The sequence below is a fragment of the Balaenoptera borealis genome (assembly GCF_965194805.1).
Source record: "Balaenoptera borealis genome assembly, chromosome: 13".
Classification (NCBI taxonomy): domain Eukaryota; kingdom Metazoa; phylum Chordata; class Mammalia; order Artiodactyla; family Balaenopteridae; genus Balaenoptera; species Balaenoptera borealis.
This window is the reverse complement of record NC_138870.1, coordinates 39052639-39079717: the sequence shown is the minus strand read 5'-3', so window position 1 is coordinate 39079717 and position 27079 is coordinate 39052639. Positions and strand designations below refer to the sequence as shown.

Sequence of the window (27079 nt, the reverse complement as noted above, 5' to 3'; positions counted from 1 at the left end):
TAGATGCCTAGCTGGGGAACTAGGATCCCACTTGCTGTGCAGTGTGGCCAAAAAGAAAAAAAAAAGCCAAATGGCAAACAACCACCTGGGGAAATTATTTGCAATATATATGATCATATACTAATATTCCCTATATATAAAGAGCTTGAAAGAATTTACAAAATAACAAGAAAAAAATTCAAATAAGAAAAATGAGTAAAATCACAGGTAATTTCCAAAAGAACTGTTAGTCTCCAATTTTTAAAATAATGAAGTGACTCAACAAATGCAAGCTTTTATAAGTGTGATATCTTTGTTACTTGTCAGATTGGTTATGACAAAACAACAGGGAATATCTAGCACGGTGGAATGAAAAAAAAATATGTGACTAGTTTGTTTTAGGGAAAGAGCTGCCTTTGCAGTAAGTCCCCTACATATGAACAAGTTCCATTCCGAGAGTGCATTTGCAAGTCCAACAAAGTTAGCATAGGTACCCAACTAACACAATCGACTATATAGTATTGCACTGTAATAGGCTTAAAATATTTTTCACACAAATAATACATTAAAAAACAAACACAGGGCTTCCCTGGTGGCGCAGTGGTTGAGAATCTGCCTGCCAATGCAGGGGACACGGGTTCGAGCCCTGGTCTGGGGAGATCCCACATGCCGCGGAGCAACTGGGCCCGTGAGCCACAACTACTGAGCCTGCGCGTCTGGAGCTTGTGCTCCGCAACAGGAGAGGCCGCGATAGTGAGAGGCCCGCGCACCGCGATGAAGAGTGGCCCCCGCTCGCCGCAACTAGAGAAAGCCCTCACACAGTAACGAAGACCCGACACAGCCAAATAAATAAATTAATAAAAAAAAAAACAAACACAAAAAATAAAGAAAACATTTTTAATCTTACAGTACAGTACCTTGAAAAGTACAGTAGTACAGTACAACAGCTGGCGCTTCTTAGCAGTACCAGCTACATCACTGCTGCTTTTACACTTGCTTCCAGACCTCCTGGGCTTGAAATAAAGATACTGTACTACTGTACTCTATACAATACTGTAAAGTACACAAAAGCACAACCACTCGTAGAGGATGCATGCACGTGACAATGTACGCCAGACATGTGAACACGTGATTGGACATGAGAACACATGTTCGCGTCTTTGAAAATTTGCAACTTTAAAGTTCGTATGTAGGAGACTTACTGTGAAAAGATCTTGGTAAATTATTTGGGATTGGCAAAGTAAAGAGAATTAGATAAGTCATTCGACTTAAGAAATAAACAGGGATTTGGGGATGGGGCAGGGAGAAGAAAAAATAAAGAGAATGGGGTAAAGCTCCTTACAGAAGGCTGGAGCTTGTGTTGGGAGAAATGGCCAAGGTTCTTTTTTTTTAAAAGGGAAGCCAAATATTCAATTCTAAATTATTTGCTCTATGGTTCTTTGATGAGTCTCTGACATCATCTCCTGAATTAGCAGTATAAGTTAAGTAACATTAATGTCTTGCCTTTATCTGACAAGGGTATTAGTTGCCATTAATAAAAGTGGACTCTGGCTGAGTTAAGCAAAAAAGCGTTTATTTAAAAAAATTTTGGGCAGCTTACCGAAGCACTAGAAGGGCTAGAGAACTAGGCCTGGAAAAAACACCCAAATCATGCCTGAAGCCTGGTTCTGGTAGGGAAACACTTATCACTGTGGAGAGAGAGAGAGAGAGAGAGTTTTACCTTACTTTTAGTGGCATTAGATCTCAAATTATATACAAACTAACGTGTGTCTGATTGATCATATGCCCCTGTCCTAGAACCAAAGGAGGTTGCAGAAGTGAACTGCTTTAATTCCTGCAGTGAGAAATGGATTTTTCTCCTTACCAACACTCACAAGAAGTTCAGACTTCAGGTACCAGGTAAATGAGAAATGATCACTACAGCGGTATTTGGAGGAAAACCAAGGAGAAGTAGCCATGCCCCATATTTGGGCTAAGAGCTGGACATTGATGAAGAATCAATTGCAAAAGATAGAGGTGAACTAACAAATTGAATGCAGCTATATATAAAAAGAATTGTACACCATAACCAAGTGGAATTTATCCCAGAAATGCAAAGTGGTTAATATGAGAAAAATCAATTAATGTAATGCACCAGAATCACTAGAACAAAGGACAAAAATGGCATGATTGTTTCAACAGATGCAGAAAGAGCATTTGACAAAATCCAACACCCCTTCATGATAAAAACATTAAACAAACTAAGAATATAAAGGAACTTCATCAACCTGATGAAAGACTTCAGTGAAAACCCACAGTTAACATCATACTTAATGATGAAAGACTGAACGCTTTACCCCTGAGATTAAGAACAAGAAAGGATGTCTGTTCTCACTGTTTTTATTCAGTATTGTACAAGGGCAACTAGGCATGAAGAAGAAATAAAAGGCATCCAGATTGTAAAGGGAGAAGTAAAACTTTCTATTTGCAGATGACATAATCTTGCATATAGAAAATCCAAAGGAATCCGCTCAAAAACTATGAGAACTAATAAATGTGTTAAGCAAGTTTGCAGGATGTAAGATCAATACACAAAAGTCAACTGTATTTACATACACTTGCAATGAACAATCTGAAATGAAAGTAAGAAAACAATTCCACTTGCAATAGCATCAAAAAAAATAAAATATAAACTTAACCAAAACCCCACAAAACCTATTCACTGGAAACTATAAAACGCTGTTGAAAGAAATGAAAGGAGACTTAAATAAATGGAAAGGCATCCCATGTGTTAGATTAGAAGAATTAATGTTAAGTCTTAATGTTAAGATGGCAATACTTCCCAAATTGATCTATAGATTCAACCTGATCATTATCAAGATTCCAGCTGCCTTTTTTTTTACCTAAATTGATAAGCTGATCCTAAAATTCATAAGAAAATTCAAGGGACCCAGATTAGCTGAAACAATCTTGAAAAAGAAGAACAAAGTTGAAGAACCCATACTTCCCAATTTCAAAACTTACTACAAAAGTATAGTAATCAAGACATAAGATCAGCTGGCACAAGAGGAGACATATAAATCAACAGAATAGAATTGAGAGTCTAAAAATAAACCTTCACATTTATAGTCAATTGATTTTTAATAAAGATGCTTGACAATCTAATGGGGAAAGGAAGTCTTTTCAGTAAGTGATGTTAGAACAAATTGATATCCACATGCAAAAGACTGAAGCTGCATAAACTCAAAATTTATACATATATACATACAAAAATTAACAGATCAAAGACCTAAATGTATGAGCTGAAACTATTAAACTCTTGGAGGAAAATATATGCATAAATCTTTGTGACCTTGAATTAGGCAATGGTTTCTTTGATAAGACACTAAAGCACAAACAACAAAAGAAAAAAATGGAGGGAATTCCCTGACGGTCCAGTGGTTAGGACTCGCTGCTTTCACTGACAGGGTCTGGGTTCAGTCCCTGGTCAGGGAACCAAGATCCTGCAAGCTGTGTGGCATGGCCAAAAAAAAAAAAAGGAAAACAGAAAAAAGAAATAAATGTGGACACTATCAAAATTAAAAACATTTGCGCTTCAAAGGACACCGTCAAGAAAGTGAAGACAATCCACAGAATGGGAGAATATATTTGCAAAGCATATATCTGACATGGGACTTGCATCTAGAATATATAAAGAATTATTAGAACTCAATAGTTAAAAGACAAATAGCCCAACTAAAAATGGGCAAATGATCTGAATATACACTTCTCCAAAGTAGATACACAGATGGCCAACAAACACATGAAAAGATGTTCAACATCATTAGCTATCAGGGAATGGCAAATTAAAATCACAATGAGATACAAATTCACACTCAATAGAATGGCTATAATCAAAAACACAGAAAATTACAAGTGTTGTTGAGTGTGGAAAAATCAGAACCCTTGTACACTGCTGATGGGAATGTAAAGTGGTGCAGCTGCTTTGGAAAAGAGTTTGGCAGCTCCTCAAAAGGTTAAACATACTTACCACATGACCCAGCAATTTTACTCCTAGGTATAAATCCAAGGGAAATAAAAACATTTGCCACACTAAAACCTGTACATGAATATTCATAACAACATCATTCATAATAGCCAAAAAGTGGATACAACCAAAAGGGCTATCAATTGATGAAGAGATACATAAAACGTGGTATATCCATACAACAAAATATTATTCAACAATAAAAATACATAAATAATACTTTTTTTAAAAAAATGAAGTACTCCTCCATGCTACAACATGAATGAATTCTGAAAACATTATGCTAAGTGAAAGAAGCCAATCACGAAAACCCACATATTTTATGATTCCATTTATGTGAAATGTCCAGAATAGTCAAATTCATAGAGGCAGAAAGTAGATTAGTAGCTGCTAAGGCTGGAGGATTGGGGTGGGAGATGGGGAATGACTGCCAACGGGTATGGGATTTGGGGAAGGAGGGTGTTGAAAACAATGTTCTAAAATTGACTGTGGTGATGGTTGCATAACTCTGTGAATATACCCACAAACCACTGTATTGCATACTTTAAATGGGTGAATTGTATGGTGTGTGAAGTATATCTCAATATAGATGTTATGTTTTTTTCATAAAGTTATTTATTTATTTGTTTTTGGCTGCGTTTGATCTTTGTTGCTGCGCGCGGGCTTTCTCTAGTTGCGGCAAACGGGGGCTGCTCTTCGTTGCTGTGCATGGGCTTCTCACTGCGGTGGCTTCTCTTGTTTTGGGGCACGGGCTCTGGGTGTGCAGGCTTCAGTAGTTGTAGCGTGCAGGCTCAGTACTTGTGGTTTGTGGGCTCTAGACCACAGGCTCAGTAGTTGTGGTGCACAGGCTTAGTTGCTCCGTGGCATATGGGACCTTCCCGGACCAGGGCTCTAACCCATGTCCCCTGCATTGGCAGGTGGATTCTTAATCACTGTGCCACCAGGGAAGCCCTACAGATTTAATTAAAAAACAAACAAAAAACCAAAAAAACAGAAGAGAAAGAGAAATCAACTGAAGTCAGAAATTAAACCCAGAAGTGACTAGGAATAAAGTACATTCCTGGAACTTTCAGAAAAGGGGTTGGGGGACTCTAGATTTACCCCAGGACATAAAATACAAGTTTTAAGAAAATTTTATCTACCTCTTATGGGAAGAGCTACCTCCATAGACATTAAGATTACATTGCTGGGCTTCCCTGGTGGCGCAGTGGTTGAGAATCTGCCTGCCAATGCAGGGGACATGGGTTCGAGCCCTGGTCTGGGAGGATCCCACATGCCGCGGAGCAACTGGGCCTGTGAGCCACAATTACTGAGCCTGCGCGTCTGGAGCCTGTGCTCCACAGCGGGAGAGGCTGTGATAGTGAGAGGCCCGCGCACTGCGATGAAGAGGGGACCCCACTTGCCACAACTAGAGAAAGCCCTCACACAGAAACGAAGACCCAACACAGTCATAAATAAATAAATAAATAAAAACATCTGATTGTCTTTAAAAAAAAAAAAAAAGATTACATTGCTGTTGGTGAGTATATGAGGAAACTGGCACTCTCATGCCCTGTTGGTATGTGAGTAAATTGGTGCAGTGTGTCAAAATTTTAAACATGCATACCCTTTAATACAGCAAACCCACTCCAAAGGATGAAGGCATAAAGATGTTCATCAGAGCTTTCGTAATATTGAAAATTGGAAATGCTCAATGTCCATCTACAAGCAAAGCTTCTCAACCCTAGCCAACTCAGTCCCCTTCTTAGAATAAATATTTTATAATACTCCCTTTACAGTCCTGAAATGAAAGTCATAGATACCTACAACAAAATATACCTAATTATTATATAAAAAAGAAATAAAAGGAAAGTAATTTGTAACAAAATAATACATATTTCAATATGTAAACACTCTAGACACAAAACATACTCTAGAGGGCAGTACCACCTAGTTAACTATTATTTAACTGGTTAAATAATTTATGATATAGCCAAACACAGGAATGATGTAGATCTAGATTCATTGACAAACTGTTGAATCAAAAAGCAGATTGTAAAACAGTAATTACACAGGATGTTTTATTTATGTGACTACGTATAGAAAGGTCTAAAAAGAGGCTCATCAGGATGTTGATGATTTGACAGGAATTGTCCCTAATAATGAGATTTGTAAGGATTTTTTTGCTTATAAATTTGTATATTTGATGTTTCCTGTCTGTGTAAACATTTAAGTTTATGGTAAGCCCCAATGGGAGAAAAACAACACAGATCCCTAGGGTTCTCAAGTGACAGCACATCATGTGCAGTGGAGATTTATATACCTTTTGTAGAATAGTTTCTGGCTTTTCCCAGACAGCTGCCAAAGGAAGTGGAGGAGCACGTCCTGGTACTTGAATAGCTGAGGCCATCTCCTGGTCTCCAGGCAATCATTGTAGCTAAGTAGTTACTCCCAGGCAGGAAAGTGGTGGTCATATGCTGTGAGGGCATCCACACTTCTGGTAATTTCTACAGAAGCAAGTTGCAGTACCTGGTCTTCTTCCACAAATGTATAAACACCAACTTGTCCTGAGGTTCCTACAGCATATGGGCCCTTAACACTTCCAGGCCCCTCCCTGCTTCTGTTGGAAGAACTGTGTGAAGTACTTTGCCACTCAAGACCAAGTGTGAGGCCCAGCCCTGGACTACCTGAAGGTATTTGATGGGATCCAGCCCTTGCCCCCCTAACTCATGAGACAAAAAAACAGATAAGGGAGAAGGATGGGGAAGGGGGATAAAGAGGTCTGGGAAAAGAGACAGGTGGATGAGGCTATAAAAGTGGGTATGAAATGTGAAGATCTTTGTTTCACTTGTTAATGCCCAACAGAGAGCATTCATCACAGAAGAGGCACTAAACAACCACTAGAAACAATGACTTGTCCAGATGACTTCAGTCAGGCTCTGCTGTTAGCTACACTAGTGTTGGTCCAACAAGCATGTGATAAGAATGGGGGCAGGAATGGAGGTTATACATGGGCCCAATGGCATGGGCTCCCATTTACCGAGGCTTATCTACCTCCTGCCACTGTCAAATATCCAACCTGCCAGCAACAGAGACCAATGCTTGGCTCCCAATATGGTACCATCCCTTTAGAAAACCTACAAGCTACTTGGTGGCAAGTTGGACCCATTCCCTACACTGGACCTACTCATTCCTGCAAGTGGTATCAATCTATTTTGACTGGAATTTAAACATATTCCGACTTAGACCTCCTGCCTGAAGGGTCTTAGCAAGTACCACTGAGGGTTTAAAGTGTCTGATCTACTGACCTAGGTGTTGGTGCAGCAGTGGGCACATGACCATGGGCTCCACTGATCCTTTCACATACACCACCATCTAGACAAACTGCTGACTGAGAGAGCACTGGAATGACCTGTCGAAGATTCAGATGAGGTGTTAGCTTGCAAAGAATACCTTGTGAGGAGAGGCACCACCCTCCAGGACTCAAGGTACACTCTAAATTGATATTCATCATATGGTACAGAGTCCCCAGTAGGGAGAGTACGTGAATCCATTGGCTAAAGGGTGGAAATGGGAGTACCTCTGTATATTGGTTCCCAGTGATCCATCTGGGGAATTTTTAACCTTCTTTCCCCAGAGGCAAGAGGTTTTGGCCTCCAGAGGGGAAATGCTTCCACTAGGGGACACAGGAAGAGTCCTACTAAACCCCAGCTGCTGCCTGGTCACTTCTGGCTCATCATTCCAAGAAACCAGCAGGCAAGGATAATTGACCTCGATCTTCATTAGGCAGCTGTTAGGCAATAGGGATAAGAAAGAATATGTTTGATACTTAGGTTATCCATCTGTGTCTTGGTTTTCACTTGCCTAATTTACATGGTACATGGACAGGTACGGCAGCCACAACTAGAAAAGGACCTGGTGATGAAGGTGTCAGGCCCCTTAGTGAAGAGGGTCTGGGTCACTGCACTAAGTAAGCTACCTAGACCAGCAGAGAGTGAGAGGAATCTACAAAGAGTGGCAGCGGAAGATGATCAGCTTCAATTATGGCCCCAAGAGCAGCTTCAAGGGCTGTTGTTAATCCCACCAACTCTTTTCTAGTAAGTTTCTCCAGGAGTAAAGACCCAACAGAATTTTTGAAGAGTTGTTCCTAGAGCTTATTATATGTAAATGGGTGGACAGTCATGAATATCCTGGTGCAGAGATCTCCCAATACAGGACTGAAGAAGTCATTCTACCAGCTGTTGGAATTGTTGGAGGCTGATAGCTTTCAACTGAATCCTTCTCCAGAACTTACCCCTGGCTCAAGAGAGCCACCTTGCCTTTCAGGTTTTAGTCAAAATGATTGGTCATTGAGGTAGAATATAGTCTTCAGAGCTCCATGTAGGAATGGCTGAGGCCTTTGTTACACTGCATCACAATTCAACTTCTTCCTCTGCCCAACCCTGCTTCCTTTACTCTTTCCACAGGTGAGTCTTGAAAACAGCCATGTTGGTGAGTCCCACAGGGCCAGGAACTGGGCAGCTCTAGGAGCTGAAAACAGTGGCCCTTCAATAGCCAGGAAGAAACGAGAGCCCTCAGTCCTGCAGCTTCAAGGAGCTGAATTCTGACAACAACCTGAGTGAACCTAGAAGTGGATCCTTCTGGGACTTCACTGGTGGTCCAGTGGTTAAGAATCTGCCTTCCAATGCAGGGGATGTGGGTTCGATCCCTGGTCAGGGAACTAAGATCCCATATGCCGCGGGGCAACTAAGCCTGCGCGCCACAACTACTGAGCTCGGGTGCCTCACTAGAGCCCGTGTGCCGCAAACTACAGAGCCCATGTGCTCTGGAACCCGCAGGCCACAACTAGAGAAGAGAAAACCCTCATGCCACAACTAGAGAGAAGCCCGCGCACTGCAATGAAGATCCTGTGCGCCGCAACTAAGACCCGATGCAACCAAAATTAAATAAAATAAATAAATAAATAATAAACCTTTAAAAAAAAGATACATGCAAAGGATACTTACTCCAGCATTGTTTATAATGGCACAAAATCCAGATAAATCTGCATTATCTATCAATAAAAGAATGGCTTCAGAAACAGTACATGAATACTACATAATATTGTGCAGCTAGTTAAAAAAATGAGCTAGATAAGAGTACCCATTGTAAACCGTTGAGTAAAAAAAGGAAGTTGCAGAAAAATATATATGATATGATGCGTTACTTGTAAAAATAAAAATCGAAACCTCTATTTATATGTATGTGTGTCTTGGAAAAAGTATGGAGAGAAACATCAATCTTTTAACATTGGTTTTATCTCGGACTATCTTTTTCTTTTTATACCATCTTTTTCTTTATATACTTCTGAGTATACTTTATATACTTCTGTGTTGCTTGAATTATTGAAATGAATATTTATTACCTTTAAAAAAGTGAATGGGGGCTTCCCTGGTGGTGCAGTGGTTGAGAATCCGCCTGCCAATGCAAGGGACACGGGTTCGAGCCCTGGGCTGGGAAGATCCCACATGCCGCAAAGCAACTGGGCCCGTGAGCCACAATTACTGAGCCTGCGCTTCTGGAGCCTGTGCTCCGCAACAAGAGAGGCCGCGATAGTGAGAGGCCCGCGCACCGCGATGAAGAGTGGCCCCCGCTCGCCGCAACTAGAGAAAGCCCTGGCACAGAAACGAAGACCCAACACAGCCAAAAATAAATAAATAAATAAATAAATTAATTAATTAAAAAAAAAAAAGTGAACTGAAAGTAAAATGAGAAAGTGTCTTAAAATGTACACCAGGGACTTCCCTGGTGGTGCAGTGGTTAAGAATCTGCCTGCCAATGCAGGGGACATGGGTTCGATCCCTGGTATGGGAAGACCCCACATACCACGGAGCAACTAAGCCCATGCGCCACAACTACTGAGCCTGCGCTCTAGAGCCCACGAGCCACAACTACTGAGCCCACGTGCCACAACTACTGAAGCCCGTGCGCCTAAAGCCCAAGCTCCACAACAAGAGAAACCACTGCAAAGAGAAGCTCACACACCGCAACAAAGAGTAGCCCCCGCTCGATGCAACTAGAGAAAGCCCGCGTGCAGCAACGAAGACCCAACGCAACCAAGTAAATAAATAAATAAAAATTAAATTTAAAAAAGTGTACACTATTTTTAGATTTAGAGAGAAGAGATAAATTAATCTACAGTAGAGAAGAGATTGAAAATGTGAAGACAGAGTAACCTGTGGAGTAGGCCCCCAGGGGATCTGTTTCAGAGCAGAGTCCCAAGTGTACCAAGGCTGATGGCTTTACTGTTCCACAGGAAAACGCAAAAAAAGTGTAGTTCATAAAAATTTAGTTTTTTGGTGTTGCAAATACCTTTCTTTTAGGAAATCATGATGTTAAAGAGATGGGAGGACTGTTATTTGTCAGCATTACGAAGTTAACAGTCCTATGTCAGTTCCCAAACTGTTAGAAATGGTAATGGCCTGTAAATCTTAAAGTCTGGAATAAATGGATCTACAGCACCAGTAGAAACCTAAGCCTTAATCGAGAGAAGAGATAGTTCTTCCTCTGTGATGGAGGAAAACAAGTGTGTGTGTATATAGACAGTTACAGACAGACTTGGTAGGTACAGGGAAAGAAGTTGAGGAAGTTATTTCCTATAAAGACGGTGATAAGATCTTCTGCTGGGTTCAAGGTTGAGGGGCTCAGCGGGAGTGATTGTAGGGTGAGACCTGAAGAGAGTGGTAAAAGAGTGGAGGAGGTGCTGTGGGGAATTGGAGACTAACCTGACAGAAACTGGAGTCTTCAGATTTGGAATAATGTTTGACTATATTTTGTTTAGATTTGCTCTTTCATGAAATTGTCCTTGGTCCTTGTTGTATTCTCTCCCTTATTTGACAATCCCTGCCCCGACCCAGCACTTTCTTTTTATTCCTATTAGGTCATTTATATTCTTCCTTAGTTTTTGTACTTATCTGTACCCACTAAACTGTCTCTGACACACTGTTCATTTATCTATAACCACCTCATAGCACCCTCCAGATAGTAGAGACCCAATTGATTGTTGCTGAAATAAATTTAATTCCACACAGAAGACAACTGGATAATAATCAGTATCATCCTGATTAAAATTCTTCACAGTTGTGAAAACAAGAATAAACCACTGGCTTTTAAAAAAAATTCCTGTAAACTAACTTAGCATGCATTTTTCATTTCTTACAAAGATACTGTATATTTGGTCATGTTTTGCTTGTAAGAGTCTTAAACTGTACATCCTTTGAATTCATACACTTCTGTTATAAAAATGCCACAGAGATCATTAAACTAAAAACTTCCATTGGAATAGATATGGAAACTGAGGACCAGAAAAATTAGACAATTTGTTCAAAACTGCAAAGGTCTTAAGTGACAGTCTATATGAGAACCACGTTCCCCATGTAACCAAGTGTCTTTATACCTGATTAATTAGCCCTCTTGATTTGATTTTTATTTTGTATTGAATTCAGAAGAGTTAAATTAATGATAGCTGTTATCTCTGATAAAGCTCTGTCAAAAATGATACACTGATTACCTTTCATTTCTAAAGATGCTAATATAGGTTTCCATTGCTGCATGACAGGTTTGATATGTTAAGTGCTGGGTAAAGTGCAACATTCCAATTGGACAATCAGTTGAAGTTTGTTTTATGATGCATATCATTTGTGTATTTTATGGTTGTAATAAAATCTAAAATTTTGACAGTGGTGGTTGGTATATCAATCTTTACTCCTACATTTTATAGTTCATCTTTTATTTATTTTAAACTCAGTATCTCTTTATTATATTGTAAATAAAAAATACTGAAACAATAGAGAGAATAATATATCTTCATCATGCAAACATTATTAGGAGAATACTGCATGTACAGAAATACACATGGTCTTTTCCCTGGGGATGCAAGAGATGGTCTATCATAAACCATCATCCTCTTTTCTATTTGCACATGAAAGTAAAAACCACTAGCACATTAGCACAAGAGTGTTTTTCTCTTAAAACATGCTCTCATAATAACTAGGTGGCCAACTGTAAAAAAGTGAAAATTTTACTATCTGCCAGTGAATAAATATATCAAAAGGTTTGTGTTGTTTAGCTTTGCTGAAATGGTATATTGTTATTGTCAATTTAAAAATTGCGGAGGGAGGAACACACCCAAACTTGTTCTACGAGGCCACCATCACCCTGATACCAAAACCATACAAAGATATAACAAAAAAAGAAAATTATAGACCAATATCACTGATGAACATAGATGCAAAAATCCCCAACAAAATACTAGCAAACAGAATCCAACAACACATTAAAAAAATCATACACCATGATCAAGTGGGATTTATCCCAGGGATGCAAGGATTCTTCAATATACACAAAACAATCAATGTGATACACCACATTAACAAATTAAAGAATAAAAACTATATGATCATCTCAATAGATGCAGAAAAAGCTTTTGACAAAATTCAACACCCATTTATGATAAAAACCCTCCAGAAAGTGGGCATAGAGGGAACCTACCTCAACATAATAAAAGCCATATACGACAAACCCACAGCAAACATCATTCTCAATGGTGAAAAACTGAAAGCATTTCCTCTAAGATCAGGAACAAGACAAGGGTGTCCACTCACCATTATTATTCAACATAGTACTGGAAGTCCTAGCCACAGCAATTAGAGAAGAAAAAGAAATAAAAGGAATCCAAATAGGAAAAGAAGAAGTAAAACTGTCACTGTTTGCAGATGACATGATACTATATATAGAAAATCCTAAAGGTGCCACCAGAAGACTAATAGAACTAATCAATGAATTTGGTAAGGTTGCAGGATACAAAATTAATGCACCGAAATCTCTTGCATTCCTATACACTAACAATGAAAGATCAGAAAGAGAAATTAAGGAAACAATCCCATTTACCATTGCAACAAAAAGAATCAAATACCTAGGAATAAACCTACCTAAGGAGGTAAAAGACCTGTACTCAGAAAACTATAAGACACTGATGAAAGAAATCAAAGATGACACAAACAGATGGAGAGATATACCATGTTCTTGGATTGGAAGAATCAATATTGTGAAAATGACTATACTACCCAAAGCAATCTACAGGTTCAATGCAATCCCTATCAAATTACCAATGGCATTTTCCACAGAATTAGAACAAGAAATTTTACAATCTGTATGGAAATACAAAAGACCCTGAATAGCCAAAGCAATCTGAAGAAAGAAAAACGGAGCTGGAGGAATCAAGCTCCCTGACTTCAGACTATACTACAAAACTACAGTAATCAAGACAGTATGGTACTGGCACAAAAACAGAAATACAGATCAATGGAACAGGATAGAAAGCCCAGAGATAAACCCATGCACATATGGTCACCTTATCTTTGATAAAGGAGGCAAGAATATACAATGGAGAAAAGACAGCCTCTTCAATAAGTGGTGCTAGGAAAAATGGACAGATATGTGTAAAAGAATGAAATTAGAACATACCCTAACACCATACACAAAAATAAACTCAAAATGGATTAAAGACCTAAATGTAAGGCCAGACACTATCAAACTCTTAGAGGAAAACATAGGCAGAACACTCTATAACATAAATCACAGCAAGATCCTTTTTGACCCACCTCCTAGAGTAAGGGAAATAAAAACAAAAATAAACAAATGGGACCTAATGAAACTTAAAAGCTTTTGCACAGCAAAGGAAACCATAAACAAGACAAAAAGACAATCCTCAGAATGGTAGAAGATATTTGCAAATGAAGCAACTGACAAAGCAACTGACAAAAAAATCTCCAAAATATACAAAGCAGCTCATGCAGCTCAATATCAAAAAAACAAACAACCCAATCCAAAAATGGGCAGAAGACCTAAACAGCAATTTCTCCAGAGAAGGTATACAGATTGCCAACAAACACATGAAAGGATGTTCAACATTACTAATCATTAGAGAAATGCAAATCAAAACCACAATGAGGTATCACCTCACACCGGTCAGAATGGCAATCATCAAAAAATCGAGAAACAATAAATGCTGGAGAGGGTGTGGAGAAAAGGGAACCCTCCTGCACTGTTGGTGGGAATGTAAAGTGATACAGCCACTATGGAGAACAGTATGGAGGTTCCTTAAAAAACTAAAAACAGAACTACCATATGATCCAGCATTCCCACTACTGGGCATATACCCTGAGAAAACCATAATTCAAAAAGAGTCATGTACCACAATGTTCATTGCAGCTCTATTTACAATAGCCAGGACATGGAAACAACCTAAGTGTCCATCAACAGATGAAAGAAGATGTGGCAAATACGTACAGTGGACTATTACTCAGCCATAAAAAGGAATGAAATTGAGTTATTTGTAGTGAGGTGGATGGACCTAGAATCTGTCATACAGAGTGAAGTAAGTCAGAAAGAGAAAAACAAATACCATATGCTAACACATATATAAGGAATTTAAAAAAGCAGTTCTGATGAACCTAGTGGCAGGGCAGGAATAAAGACGCAGACACAGAGAACAGACTTGAGGGCACGGGGGGGGAGGGGGAGAGGGAAGGGGAAGCTGGGATGAAGTGAGAGAGTAGCATTGACACATATACACTACCAAATGTAAAATAGTTAGTGGGAAGCTGCTGCATAGCACAAGGAGATCAACTCGATATTTTGTGACAACCTAGAAGGACAGGATAGGGAGGGTGGGAGGGAGACACAAGAGGGAGGGGATATGGGGATATATGTACACATATAGCTGATTCGCTTTGTCATACAGCAGAAACTAACACAACTTTGTAAAGCATTTATACTCCAGTAAAGATGTGGAAAAGTTTTTTCTTAATAAAAAATAAAAATTATAGTTTTCTCTTTGGCAAATGCTATCATTTGACCTTTGATTAATTTTTATGAGAGAACATTTCCCCCAAAACAAATATGTAAAGAGATTTTTACATAAGTTTTTACATAAAAGAAGAATGTTGTACCAGAAGTCTCTATCTGGAGTTTTACTCCTAGAGGTTGGATTCTCCTGGGTGAGGACGTGCATATATATGTAACAAAGCTACACTCTCATTCAGTCGTTTGGCTCATAACAGTGCTTGTTGATCTGGTTACAGCACATAATTCTTGAAACAAAGTTTTCAGTGATTGTCTTAGTCATCCTTTATCACATTCTTTATAATGTACTGTTATAAACTCCTCTATATCATTGTTCCTTCAAATATCCCAAACACAGTAGAGCCCATCTAAATTCCCAAAGCTCATATCCAAAACTATACATTGTAAAACTCCCAAGACTTTGAAATAGAAACAGACAAGGCTGCCATTCATATATTCCTATATACTCCTTCCGCAATTATTTACCCAGTCCTAACTGAGGGACAGGCGCTGTGCCAGGAGCTGTTGTTCGGAAAGTGTTACGGCATTGTTCCCAGCGCTCACTGTGTGAGGCAGACACTGAGCAGACCAAACACGCTGAACAGGATGGGGTTGTCAGAGAAAGGAGGAGGGGGCACAGCAGCCAGCCTAGCCTGGGCGAGTGCGGCAGGGAGGTACCCAGTCGGGGGGGTCCCGAGAAAGTGGGGAGGAAAGTCATCCCAGGCAGGGTTCAGCGTGGCTAGAAGAGCGCAACGCGCACGGAAAAGGAGGAAGGGGCAGACGACCCGAAAAGGTGCGAGCGGCAAGGTTGGATGTGACTGAGACTTGGGTGAGCCAAGTCTGCGGGGTGGCCCGGGGGCAGAGCTTCATCACTCGGGGCTGCTGGCTGGACAACGACGTGGGCGGGGTGGGGGTGGGGTAGGGACTGCAAGGACCCGCTGGTAGAAGAGGGGTAGACACCGACGGCAGGAAGAGTAGTCAGGAGCGTGAAGAAATTGTCCGGAAGAGAAACTATACGGTTAAAGAGTCAGTGACTTTTAAAAACAGCGTGAAAGGTATTTTTGAGGTAAAATAAAAGATTTGACGACCCAACGGAGAAGGAACTGACAATGGCACGAACGTTCAGTATCGCACGCTCCGACATATTCTTGAATGAATCATCGCATGCCACTATCTAACCATCAAGTGGATCCGGATCAAGTTTAATTTTTTTGTTGTGGGAATTAAGACACGGGGATATGCCTAGGCTTGATGAGTCACGTGGGAAACCTCTCCAAGGCCTTTTACAAATGCCCACCCGGAGGGAAGAAAGAGGTGGGCTTACAAGTTATGGCCACTTCAGCCTCCTCGCAAGATGTAATTCAGGAGGGCAACGCTGCTGGGTGAAAATTCAATATACCGCCAAACAACATATCAACACTCTTTTCAATATCAGATTACCATAAAGATAGGATAGCAAATGCCGCGCAAACCGCCTCACGTCCCGGTCCCCAAGACCCTTCTTCATTGTCTTCAGCAGTTTACCCCGTACAGCCGCCAAAGCAGGGCGGACTCCAGCGTGCCACGCACGGCGCATGCGCAGGACCCGAGGCTTGGGAGGAGAGCTGAGGCTCTGAGGATGTTTCCCAGAAGCCCGGGCCACTCGCTACCGTCCTCCCTCTTGCTCGCAGGCCGCGTGACGTGACTCCGCCCGTCACGTTCCTCTGTCGCAAACGGTGGTTTGCCAGCGCCCCCTTGCGGTCCGGTTGAGCGCTGCAGCCGTGCACGCAGGGCCAGAGCGAGCGAGTAGAGAAAGCGCGGAGGGTCCCGCCGCCGCCGCCGCCGCCGCCGCTGGCGTCACCGTAGCGCGCCGACCTGTGGTGGCGCGGCTGAGTGGATAGGAGCGGAGCTGGGGGGTGAGGGGGAAGAGGACGCGCGGAGCGGGGAGGGAGGAGGCCAGACGAGGCGGGGGGAGGGGGAGCAGCGGTGGCGCAAGCCGCGCGGAGCCGCGCAGCCCGGGTCCGCTGCCGCCACCCGCCCCAGGCAGCAGAGCCGGCGCCCCAGCGGCCCCCGGAACACCTCAAAGCGGACGAAGGAGTCCATGTTGGGGAACTTGGCGGCGGCGTGACGGGGACCTAGGGACCTGCAGTGGGGCCGCCGCCGCCGGAGCCAGCGCCTCGACCTCAGTCTGAGGTAAACACGGGCCGACCCTGGGGGTGGACGGGCGCGGGCAGCTGTCGGGGCGGGGTGGGGGTTACGGGCCGGCGCAGAGCCGGTGAGCGGGCCCAGGGCGTCGGGAGGGCGGACAAAGTTTGGAATCCGCGCGGCCCAGGCGGCGTTCTGCGTACGGAGGAAAGTTGAAGCCGCTTCTCGAAGCGGGGAAAGCTGCGGCGGGGAGGGCCCCCGGGGAGGGCCCCCCCTTCCCTCTCGCCACCCCACGAGGGCGGCCCCGTTTCGGCCGCCGCCGCCTCGCTGTCAGTATCCCGTCCCATTTCCTCCTTGTGGCCTACCCGCCTCCCGCCGCCTCCGCCGGCGCAGCCCGTACCCGCCCGGGGGTCCTGGGGGAGTGGGTTGAGGCTAGAGGCTCAGCTACAGGGTCGCCACACGTCCACCCCCTCCCTCCGGGGAAACGTGTCCTGCTGGGCTTCCGGGCGCTCCCTGACCCCCGCGCCCGCTTGACTTGGGAGACTTTGCTTTTGTCAATAGCGTCCAAGCCCGCTTGTGAAACCAAACTTTACTGCGCCGTGACCTCTCGGAGTGCGCGACTAGGGAAGTGCCGGCCCTTCTGAGCAGCCGCGTTACCCCATGCCCTGAATTTCAAACTCTTCTCTCACCGCCGATTTTTAAACCAATTTCCTGGACTGACAACAAAAGGGCCAGGAGATCTCAACTTAGCTGCACCAGTCGCCCCTCCTCAGATACTAGGAATTTTGAACTATTAAAGTCAAATCTTAGAGATGGCTGGCCGTCTTGCTCCCCCTGCTCCCCATTTTGAAAAATGGTTCTAAAAGTAAGCGCCTGATTTAGAGTAGTTGATTAAAACATTCAGACTCGAACGCGGAATTTTAAAATATCCTCAAAGTATTTCTGTACCGCATTACCTAAAGTGTCTACGAGGTGAGCGTTTTTCATTCATTTTGGATTGCATTTGAACATTTTTGTCATACTACTAGTGAACTGAGATTTTTAGGCAAAACTGACCAAAACGTTTTTAATGTAATGCTTTGGCTAGTAGATGCTGTTCTAAAATTTTCCCAATTTGGGAAATTCACTTAATATTGGAAAGAGCATGTTTAATAGATGCATTTTTTTCGTTTTAAAAGAGAAGCTAATTCATACATATATGACCACTTACCTCAGTAGCAAGATATTGAAGTACATTCTTAAATAACTGGTGGTTTTTGTGTTTTATTGGTATTAAAATTTTGATATGTAATCAAGTCTTTTTTCAGACTGTTGCTTTCTATTTCCTGTTTCTTTGGCAGTTGGCTTAATCATTTCACTTTTTTTGCTCTTGGCTAAGAGCTTCAGTAAAAAATTTGTGGGACTTTTGTTTTTGTTGTTTAACTTACTGGGCAGAAGAAATGAAACTGTCTTTGGATTTCTTTTGTCTTATACTATCCTATCAAAGATAATCTGAATTTACTTTGTGTTTTGTTTATGCAATATGAAGGTTTTTTTTAAAAATTAGCAATTCTTATTGTAACTGCATTTTTTCGCTGTATTATTTTTTGGTGCTTGCAAGTACAGTAATAATCATTCCCTTTTACATTCAGATAGTGACCTTTTTGCCTGAGAATTTGAGTACATCTTAAGTTTTTGGCTGGGTAAGATTTGGATGTCTCCTTTCTCTAAGTGTATTCATGCTGTAAAGACACTCTTCACTATGTTAAGGGGGGAAAGAACTGTGGAAGAAAATGGAAAATTGTTCCTAAATATGCTGCCTGAAACATATGTCATGGAGAAATTTTTAAGGGAAATTTTTTTGTATGCCTTTAGGCAGTGGTAACGGGGTCCTTGGGTTAAGATTGAAACTTTTCAGAGATCATTCAGCTTCCCCATAATCCTTTGGGCACTAACCAATACTTTAAACAGTTTTCTTTAAAAGCTGTGCTGTTAATCAGAGATAGGGTGAATCAGTGTTGTTACATGATGTTGATTCATCAGTAGCATCTTTTAGTAATAAGAGAGTGCAGAATTATCCTACTCATCTATCTAATACTGAACTTTTATTTTTTTTAGTTTTCATCAGTGAGAAATAGCTGTAAAACCTTACTAAGGAGAGTGGCAGGCATAAAAGTAATAGTCAGCCCTAGAATAATTTTCATTGTAACTTCCTTTTAGTAAGCTCTGCCATCATTTATGCTTGTCCTTTAGTGATGTAAATTGGATCTTGACTTACCTTGCCCAGTGAAATAATTTTTTTTTAAAATTAATTTATTTTATTTTTGGCTGAGTTGGGTTTTCATTGCTGCTCACAGACTTTCTCTAGTTGTGGCGAGCAGGGGCTACTCTTCATTGCGGTGCGCGGGCTTCTCAGTGCGGTGGCTTCTCTTGTTGCGGGGCACGGGCTCTAGGCGCGCAGGCTTCAGTAGTTGTGGCACGCGGGCTCAGTAGTTGTGGCACACAGGCTTAGTTGCTCCGCGGCATGTGGGATCTTCCCAGACCAGGGTCAAACCCATATCCCCTGCATTGGCAGGTGGATTCTTAACCACTGTGCCACCAGGGAAGCCCCAGTGAAATAATCTTAATTGTATCCTCTATCCTGAAGAGTAAGTTAATAGCTTTGTATCTTATCTTGCATCCGAGTGCTAACTTTTAGTAACACTGACTAGAGCCTAGAGTTAAAATACCCTTTATCATTTTATTGCTGTTCCCAAGACTCATCTTTGCATTGTTGTGGTCCTCGCTTTTCTTATTTAAAGCTGTGGCTTTGTAATTCCTAGTACTTAAGCACATAAAAGTTCAATATAAAATGTAAAAACAGCATTGTCATCGCTCACAAAATAATGTCCTAGAAGGTTTCACCATGACCTTTCTTCACCTAGAATCTTTGACACTCAACAGCCAGAGTGATCCTGATAAAATATATCAGATCATGTCACTTCTCTTCTCAAATGGCTTCCCTTCTCAGTCGTAGTAAAATCCATAATCCTTATTATGGTCTCCCAGGCTCTGAGCCTTTTGAGTCTCTTCATCCTCTCTGACTTCATTACTTCACTCTTTCTATTCTACTATTGAGATGTTCTTTGACTACTCCGTAAAACACAGGCCCTCCTCCCACATTTCTTAGCCCTTTTTAAGCCAGATTTTTCTCCATAGCACTTAACACTTCCCAAGATACTGTAGAATTTACTAACTTAAGTTTATTATGTTTTTTTCTTTACTCAAATGCAAGTTCTATGAGAATGGGGTTTGTCAGTTTGGGTCACTGTTTTGTCCCCAAACACTGAACAATGTTTGACTTACAGTAGATACTTAACAAATACGTAATGAATTAACGTGCTTTCAGCTAGAAAACATTAAAAATAGTAAGTGTGGTTTGAAACTTGAGACTATGCAAGTCTCATTCTTTTGCATAAACTACTGATATAACTTGGAAAAAAGAGATGCTAAAATGGAATCACAGTGGCCTCTAACATTAAAAAAAAAAAAAAAAGAAAAAAGTTTGTTGGAGGAATGTGAGCTCCCAAAGAATACTGTGAAGGTCAGAGAGGAGGTGAGTGTGGTATTACAGAAACCAAAGGAAGAGAGTATTTCAAGGGGAGAGTAGAGTCAAGTGATGATGAGAGTTGAATAAGGTGAGAGCTGAAAGATTTTTCTTTGGGGAATCCCCTGGTGGTCCAGTGGTTAGCCCTCCACACTCTCACTGCTGAGGGCCCGGGTTCGATCCCTGGCCTGGGAACTAAAGTCCCACAAGCTGCGTGGTGCGGCCAAAAAAAAAAAAAAAAAGAGGTTTTTGTTTACGTTTAACAACATGGAGCTCATTGGGCTTTATTTATTTATTTATTTATTTATTTATTTATGGCTGTGTTGGGTCTTCGTTTCTGTGCGAGGGCTTTCTCTAGTTGCGGCAGGCGGGGGCCACTCTTCATCGCGGTGCATGGGCCTCTCACTATCGCAGCCTCTCTTGTTGCGGAGCACAGGCTCCAGACGCGCAGGCTCAGTAATTGTGGCTCATGGGCCCAGTTGCTCCGTCACATGTGGGATCTTCCCAGACCAGGGCTCGAACCCGTGTCCCCTGCATTGGCAGGCAGATTCTCAACCACTGCGCCACCAGGGAAGCCCCATTGGGCTTTTGAACAAGCAGGATAGTAAGCTTATTTTTAAACCGATGCTCCAGTAATTGCGTAACTAGGTCTAAAAGTACTGGGATCAAAGATTAAGAAATTATCTACTCACATTACAGAAGAGACTTCATGTTTATCAGATATTTACTGTGTACCAAACACTCTGTTCTAGACATTTTGCATGAATTTTCATTTGATCTTTTCAGCAGCCTTGCAGTATTGGTTGTATTTAATCCATTTTACAGAAAGGAGTCTGAGGCTCTGGAGAAGTTAAGAAGTAAGATGACTTGCTAAGTGTCAGAGCACTTGCTAAGAATCTATACCCAAGTCCATCTGACTCTTTGGCCTTTAGTTAGTTGCTATGTCAGTTGACCTCCCAAAATCTGCATCAGTGTTGTCTAGTAGTAGAACTTCCTGTGATGATGGAAGTGTTCTGTATCTCTGCTGCCCAATATAGTAGCTGATAGTAACTGTAGTAGGTAGTGGCTGTTGAACACTTGAAATATAGCCAGTGCAGTCGGGGAACAGAATAGTGGTACTGTGTTGGACAGTGCAGATATAGATCAAAAGAATCCCATGAATAATAAAGCAGAGTCTTTTCTTATTATAAGGAGAGATGGAAACACATATTCCTCATTTGAAAGGAGTACTGTTTTGCTTATATTCTAGTTTTAGATGCTGTAAATGAATATAAGTAATCTTCTTTTCCTTTTTTTTTTTTAAACAATCTCAAACTGTCAGAAAAGTTGCAAGTGCAATGCAAAGAACTTTTCCCCCAAAGCTATTTGAGAGTAAGTTGCAGATGCAGTCTCATCACCCCAAACAAGGACAAGGACTTTCTTTCTGTTACATAAACAATATTAAAATTAGGAAATTAACCTTGCTATATTACTACCATATAACCCTCAAACCTAATCCAAGTTTTGCCAGTTTTCACGGTAATTTCCTCTATAACAAAATGATCCAGTTCAGAATTTTGTGTTGCATTCATTGAATTGTAATGTCCTTCAACCTAGAACAATTCCTTAGCCTTTTATTGATTTTCATGACCTTGACACTTGGAAAGATTACAGGTCAGTTTTGTTGTAAAATTTCTCTCGATTTGGATTTGCCTGATATTTCTTCATGATTGGATTCAGACTGTGCATTTTTTGGTAGGAGTATCACAGTGATGATACTGTTTTCTCATGGCATCCTGTCAGATGGCATAATACAGTGTCTATTTGTCCTCTTACTGATGATGTGCACTTTGATCTCTTAATTAAGGTGAAGTCTCCCAAGCTTCTTCACTGGCAAGTTTTTTTCCTGTCTTAGTAATTAATAAGTACTTTGTGGGGAAGTATTTTGAGACTATATTAAGCCCATTCCTTATCAAACTTGCTATTTGTTGATTCTCAGATTGTCCCAGCTTTGGCCAGTGAAAGCCCCTTCAAGCTAGTTTCTGTGTTCTTTTGACTTGCTTTGAGCACTTCCTTATTTTTTGACACAAGAAAATGTTCCAGGCTCACCTTAAACTTTCCTTGCCACAGCCCTGGAATCAACCATTTCTCCAAGGAGTGGTTTCTTTTAGTGGAGAAAGGAGTTTAGCAACCAAGATTTGAGCGCTGTATTTATGTCTCCATCTATATGTAAAAAACCATGAGTTGGTACCAGTTTCTCCAATTTCAATACACAGTGTTTGCTTTAGTTTTCTCCTTCTCAAAATGTATAACTCCTTTCTCTTAAAAGGAATAGCCTAGCTCCCATTATCATCCTTAGTGTTTTTACTTACATCATCAATCCCCGGTATGTAGCCAGTTTCCCATCGCCACTGCTGCTTTCTCCCCCGTCTTGCATAACATTTTCACTCTACTTTGGCTCTGACACCTTGTGCCAGGATGCATTCCTCATTCCAGGCTTCTCTTATACCTCATGCAGAGCATCTTGCCATTCTGCTTGAGTTCTAGTACCTCACTCTGGGTTCTTTCACCATCCCTCATGAGGACACCTTGGTCACAGAGTTGGGTTCCAACACATCCCGGAAGAATAGCAGCATACAGACATGTTCTTTTAAGGATTATGCTTACTTGTTTTTACAAAAGATTATTACACCAAAAGTTATAGTGAAAATTAATGACCAGATATGTTCTCAACTTTTAATTTAACCCCCCTTGAGATTCTCACATCTCTTAGTGATAAGACTGATCTTCCTCCTTATTTTTCCTTTTACCTTAGAGTTCTCAGATGTACTTTTGAGAGAGTCTTCTTAATGTAATTTTAGCAGTAAGGTAAAAATTAGTTGAGTTCTTTTGTGTGTAGGCTTTGGAGTCAATCAGACCTGGCTTTGAATGCTGATTGTCCCATATACTACTGATTGTCACCTTTCCTAGATGACTTAATCAATGTCCCAGTTTCCTCACCTATTTTAATTTTAAGTAACATTTACCTGAGTCCAGTGGTAATAGCAGCTAACTCCATCTCTATCTTTCATCCCCTTAAGTTAGCTCTGTTTAGTGAGTGATTATCAAGCCTTTTTAGCAGTGTTCTAGTATTGAATCTTGGTGGTGGTTTAATTTAGAATGTACTGTGGTATGTGTTTTGAGGGTTAAATGTGCAAAGGTGTGCCAGAGTATTCAGTTCATTTCCTGATAAAAAGTAGGCATTCTCTCTACCTTTAGTTCTGTGCTCCAGGTTTGTTGATATCTATGTGTCTATTAGGTCTGGGGATGAAACATGGCCTTTGCTCTTGGGGAGCTTAGTCCTAATCAGGCCTTCTTTATTGCTCCCCAGTGTTGTTTGTATTTTTTCCTAACTAGTTTTCCATAGCTTCCTCGCTTTCCCCACTTTCTGCTGCTGGATTATTTTCGAAACTCCCGATTTAAACATCTCAGAAACTACTCTCAAAATAGATAAGTGAGAGAGAGGTGGACTTTTCCTTAGTGATTCTCTACTTTTTACAAAACACAATTTAAGTCCTACCTTGGACTTAAAGTCCCTTTACATTCTGGCCCATAATTGTGTCTTTGCCCTTATCTTCTATTAGTGTTCTAAATGAATTCTTTCTGACTAAATTAGTCCTGAAAAGTGACCTGTACCTCACATTTGGCACTTAGCATATGCTATTTTGTTGTTCATCTTTTGTATCCTATTTTTGCACTTCCACTTTTTGAAAGGATATAGTATCTTAATCTATCTTTGTAGTCCAATGCCAGGCTCAATACCCTAACCATAGTAGTAGTTTAGCAGCTTAAAGTAAACAAAAACAAATATAAACATTAAAAAGAGCAGCCACAGCAACATTGCTTTGAAAATTCTCTGGGATCAGTGAAACAGCTTACAAATGATACATGATTTGTTAACATAAATATTTTGTATGCCTGGATGGCCTGTCAAGAAAATTGTTTCTTTAAACTACTGTTCTAACTGGGAATAAAATATTAATAACTTAAAATTTTGTGAGCTATCATTCACCTGAAAACCTTATCATAGAAAAGCCTTCTTCAGGGGCTTCCCTGGTGGTGCAGTGGTTAAGAATCTGCCTGCCGGGCTTCCCTGGTGGCGCAGTGGTTGAGAATCTGCCTGCCAATGCAGGGGACACGGGTTCGAGTCCTGGTCTGGGAAGATCCCACATGCCACGGAGCAACTGGGCCCGTGAGCCACAATTGCTGAGCCTGCGCGTCTGGAGCCTGTGCTCCGCAATAAGAGAGGCCGCGATGGTGAGAGGCCCGCGCACCGCGATGAGGAGTGGTCCCCACTTGCCGCAACTGGAGAAAGCCCTCGCACGGAAACGAAGACTCAACACAGTCATAAATAAATAAATAGATAGATAGATAGATAGTGAATTTCTAAAAAAAAAAAGAATCCGCCTGCCAATGTAGGGGACATGGATTTGAGCCCTGGTCTGGGAAGATCCCACATGCCGCGGAGCACCTAAGCCCATGCGCCACAACTCCTGAGCCTGCGCTCTAGAGCCCGCGAGCCACAACTACTGAAGCCCGCGCATCACAACTACTGAAGCCCGCGCGCCTAGAGCCTGTGCGCCGCAACAAGAGAAGCCACCGCAGTGAGAAGCCCGCACACTGCAACGAAGAGTAGTCCCCGCTCACCACAACTAGAGAAAGCCCGCGCGCAGCAACGAAGACCCAATGCAGCCAAAAATACATAAATGAATGAATTTATTAGGGAGAAAAAAAGGCTTCAGATAGGACAGCTTTAATGATTTAGGCCATATTTCTTTAGGAACTGTTTGTTGTACATGTCCAGTTACTTGGACATAAACATGAGTAATATGAGGAAGATGCATGAAACAAAATATCTTTATTGTTTCAAAACTGCTACAGAATTAGATAAAACTGAAACAGAACATGAAGGAGAAACAAATTCAATCAAGCCCTTAAAAGAAGTTTATAGTATGTTTCATATTAATATAGCCATTTCAACTTTCTTTGATTATTACTTGCATGATGTAATTTTTTCCCATACTTTTATTTCTGTACTTTTATTTACTATGTCCTTATGTTTAAAGTGAGTTTCTCGCCCCCCCCCCCCCATGATGTCACGCTTCCCTCCTGGCTGTTCCTAAAGGCAGCCATGGAGCTCAATAAAATTTACTTTCCTGGAAAAAGAAAATAAAGTGAGTTTCTTGCAGACAGCATGTCAGTCTTTTTAACAATCCAATCTGACAATCTCTTAATATATTTAGATTATTTGCATTTAATGTAATTATTGATATGGTATGCTCCTTTGTTCCCCATTTACTGCCTTTTTTTCATTCTCATCCTAGGGCTTTTTTTTTTTTTTTTTTTAAACATATACATATATCTATTCTTTTTCAGAGTCTTTTCCTGTATAGGTTATTACAGAGTATTGAGTAGAGTTCCTTGTGCTATACAGTAGGTCTTTGTTGATTATCTGTTTTATATACAGTAGTCTGTATATGTTAACCCCAACTTCCTAATTTGTGCTTTCCCCACCCCCAACCCTTCCCCTTTGGTAACCATAAGTTTGTTTTCTGAGTCTGTGAGTCTCTTTCTGTTTTGTAAATAAGTTCATTTGTATCATTTTTTAAGATTCCACATATAAGTGATATCATGTATGTCTTTCTCTGTCTGACTTACTTCACTTAGTATGATAATCTCTAGGTCCATCCATGTTGCTGCAAATGGCATTATTTCATTCTTTTTTAATGGCTGAGTAATATTCCATTGTATACATGTACCACATCTTCTTTATCCATTCCTCTGTCAATGGACATTAGGTGCTTCTGTGTCTTGGTTATTGTAAATAGTGCTGCAGTGAACATTGGGGTCCATGTATCTTTTTGAATTATGGTTTTCTCTGGATATATGCCCAGGGGTACGATTGCTGGATTATATGGCAGCTCTGTTTTTAGTTTCTTAAGGAATCTTCATACTGTTCTCCATAGTGGCTATACCAATTTACATTCCTACCAACAGTGTAGGAGGGTTCCCTTTTCTCCACACCCTGTCCTGTTTGTAGACTTTTTGATGATGGGCATTCTGACCAGTGTGAGGTTGTTGTAGTTTTAATTTGCCTTTTTCTAATGCTTAGCGATGTTGAGCATCTTTTCATGTGCCAATTGGCCATCTGTATGTCTTTGGAGAAATGTCTATTTAGATCTTCTGCCCATTTTTTGATTGGGTTGTTTTCTTGATATTGAGCTGCAAGAGCTGTTTGTATATTTTGTAGATTAATCCCTTGCTGGTTGCATCTTTTGCAAGTATTTTCTCCCATTCTGTGTGTTGTCTTTTTGTTTTGTTTATGGTTTCCTTTGCTGTGCAAAAGCTTTTAAGTTTAATTGGGTCCCATTTGTTTATTTTTGTTTTTATGTTCATTACTCTAGAAGGTGGATCCAAGTAAGTCAGTCTTTTTAACAATCCAATCTGACAATCTCTTAATTGGTATAGATTATTTACATTTAATGTAATTATTGATATGATATGTTCCTTTGTTCCCCATTTAC

The 27079-nt window shown here is 41.0% G+C and overlaps 1 protein-coding gene and 1 long non-coding RNA gene across 11 annotated transcripts in view; one reads left to right on the top strand and one right to left on the bottom strand.

Moving 5' to 3' along the window:
- The window catches only part of LOC309608860, a 57266-nt gene extending 40605 nt beyond the window's left edge, over positions 1-16661 (bottom strand). For 2 of the 3 annotated variants that reach the window (XR_014233115.1, XR_014233116.1), the window contains exons 1-2: positions 16289-16661; positions 1580-1667 (exon numbers count right to left, since the gene is read on the bottom strand). This is a non-coding gene — a long non-coding RNA (uncharacterized lncRNA). Of the gene's footprint in view, positions 1-1579; positions 14594-16288 lie in introns of those variants that run through there. The other variant, XR_014233117.1, reaches the window with a different exon arrangement.
- Positions 16662-16800: 139 nt separating this feature from the next.
- The window catches only part of SCAF11 (SR-related CTD associated factor 11), a 70739-nt gene continuing 60460 nt past the window's right edge, over positions 16801-27079 (top strand). For 4 of the 8 annotated variants that reach the window (XM_082349345.1, XM_082349346.1, XM_082349344.1 and 1 more), the window contains exon 1: positions 16802-17020. The gene's annotated coding sequence lies outside the window, so the exon portion shown is untranslated. Of the gene's footprint in view, positions 17021-27079 lie in introns of all 8 variants that reach the window. The other 4 variants (XM_082349349.1, XM_082349348.1, XM_082349347.1 and 1 more) reach the window with 2 other exon arrangements.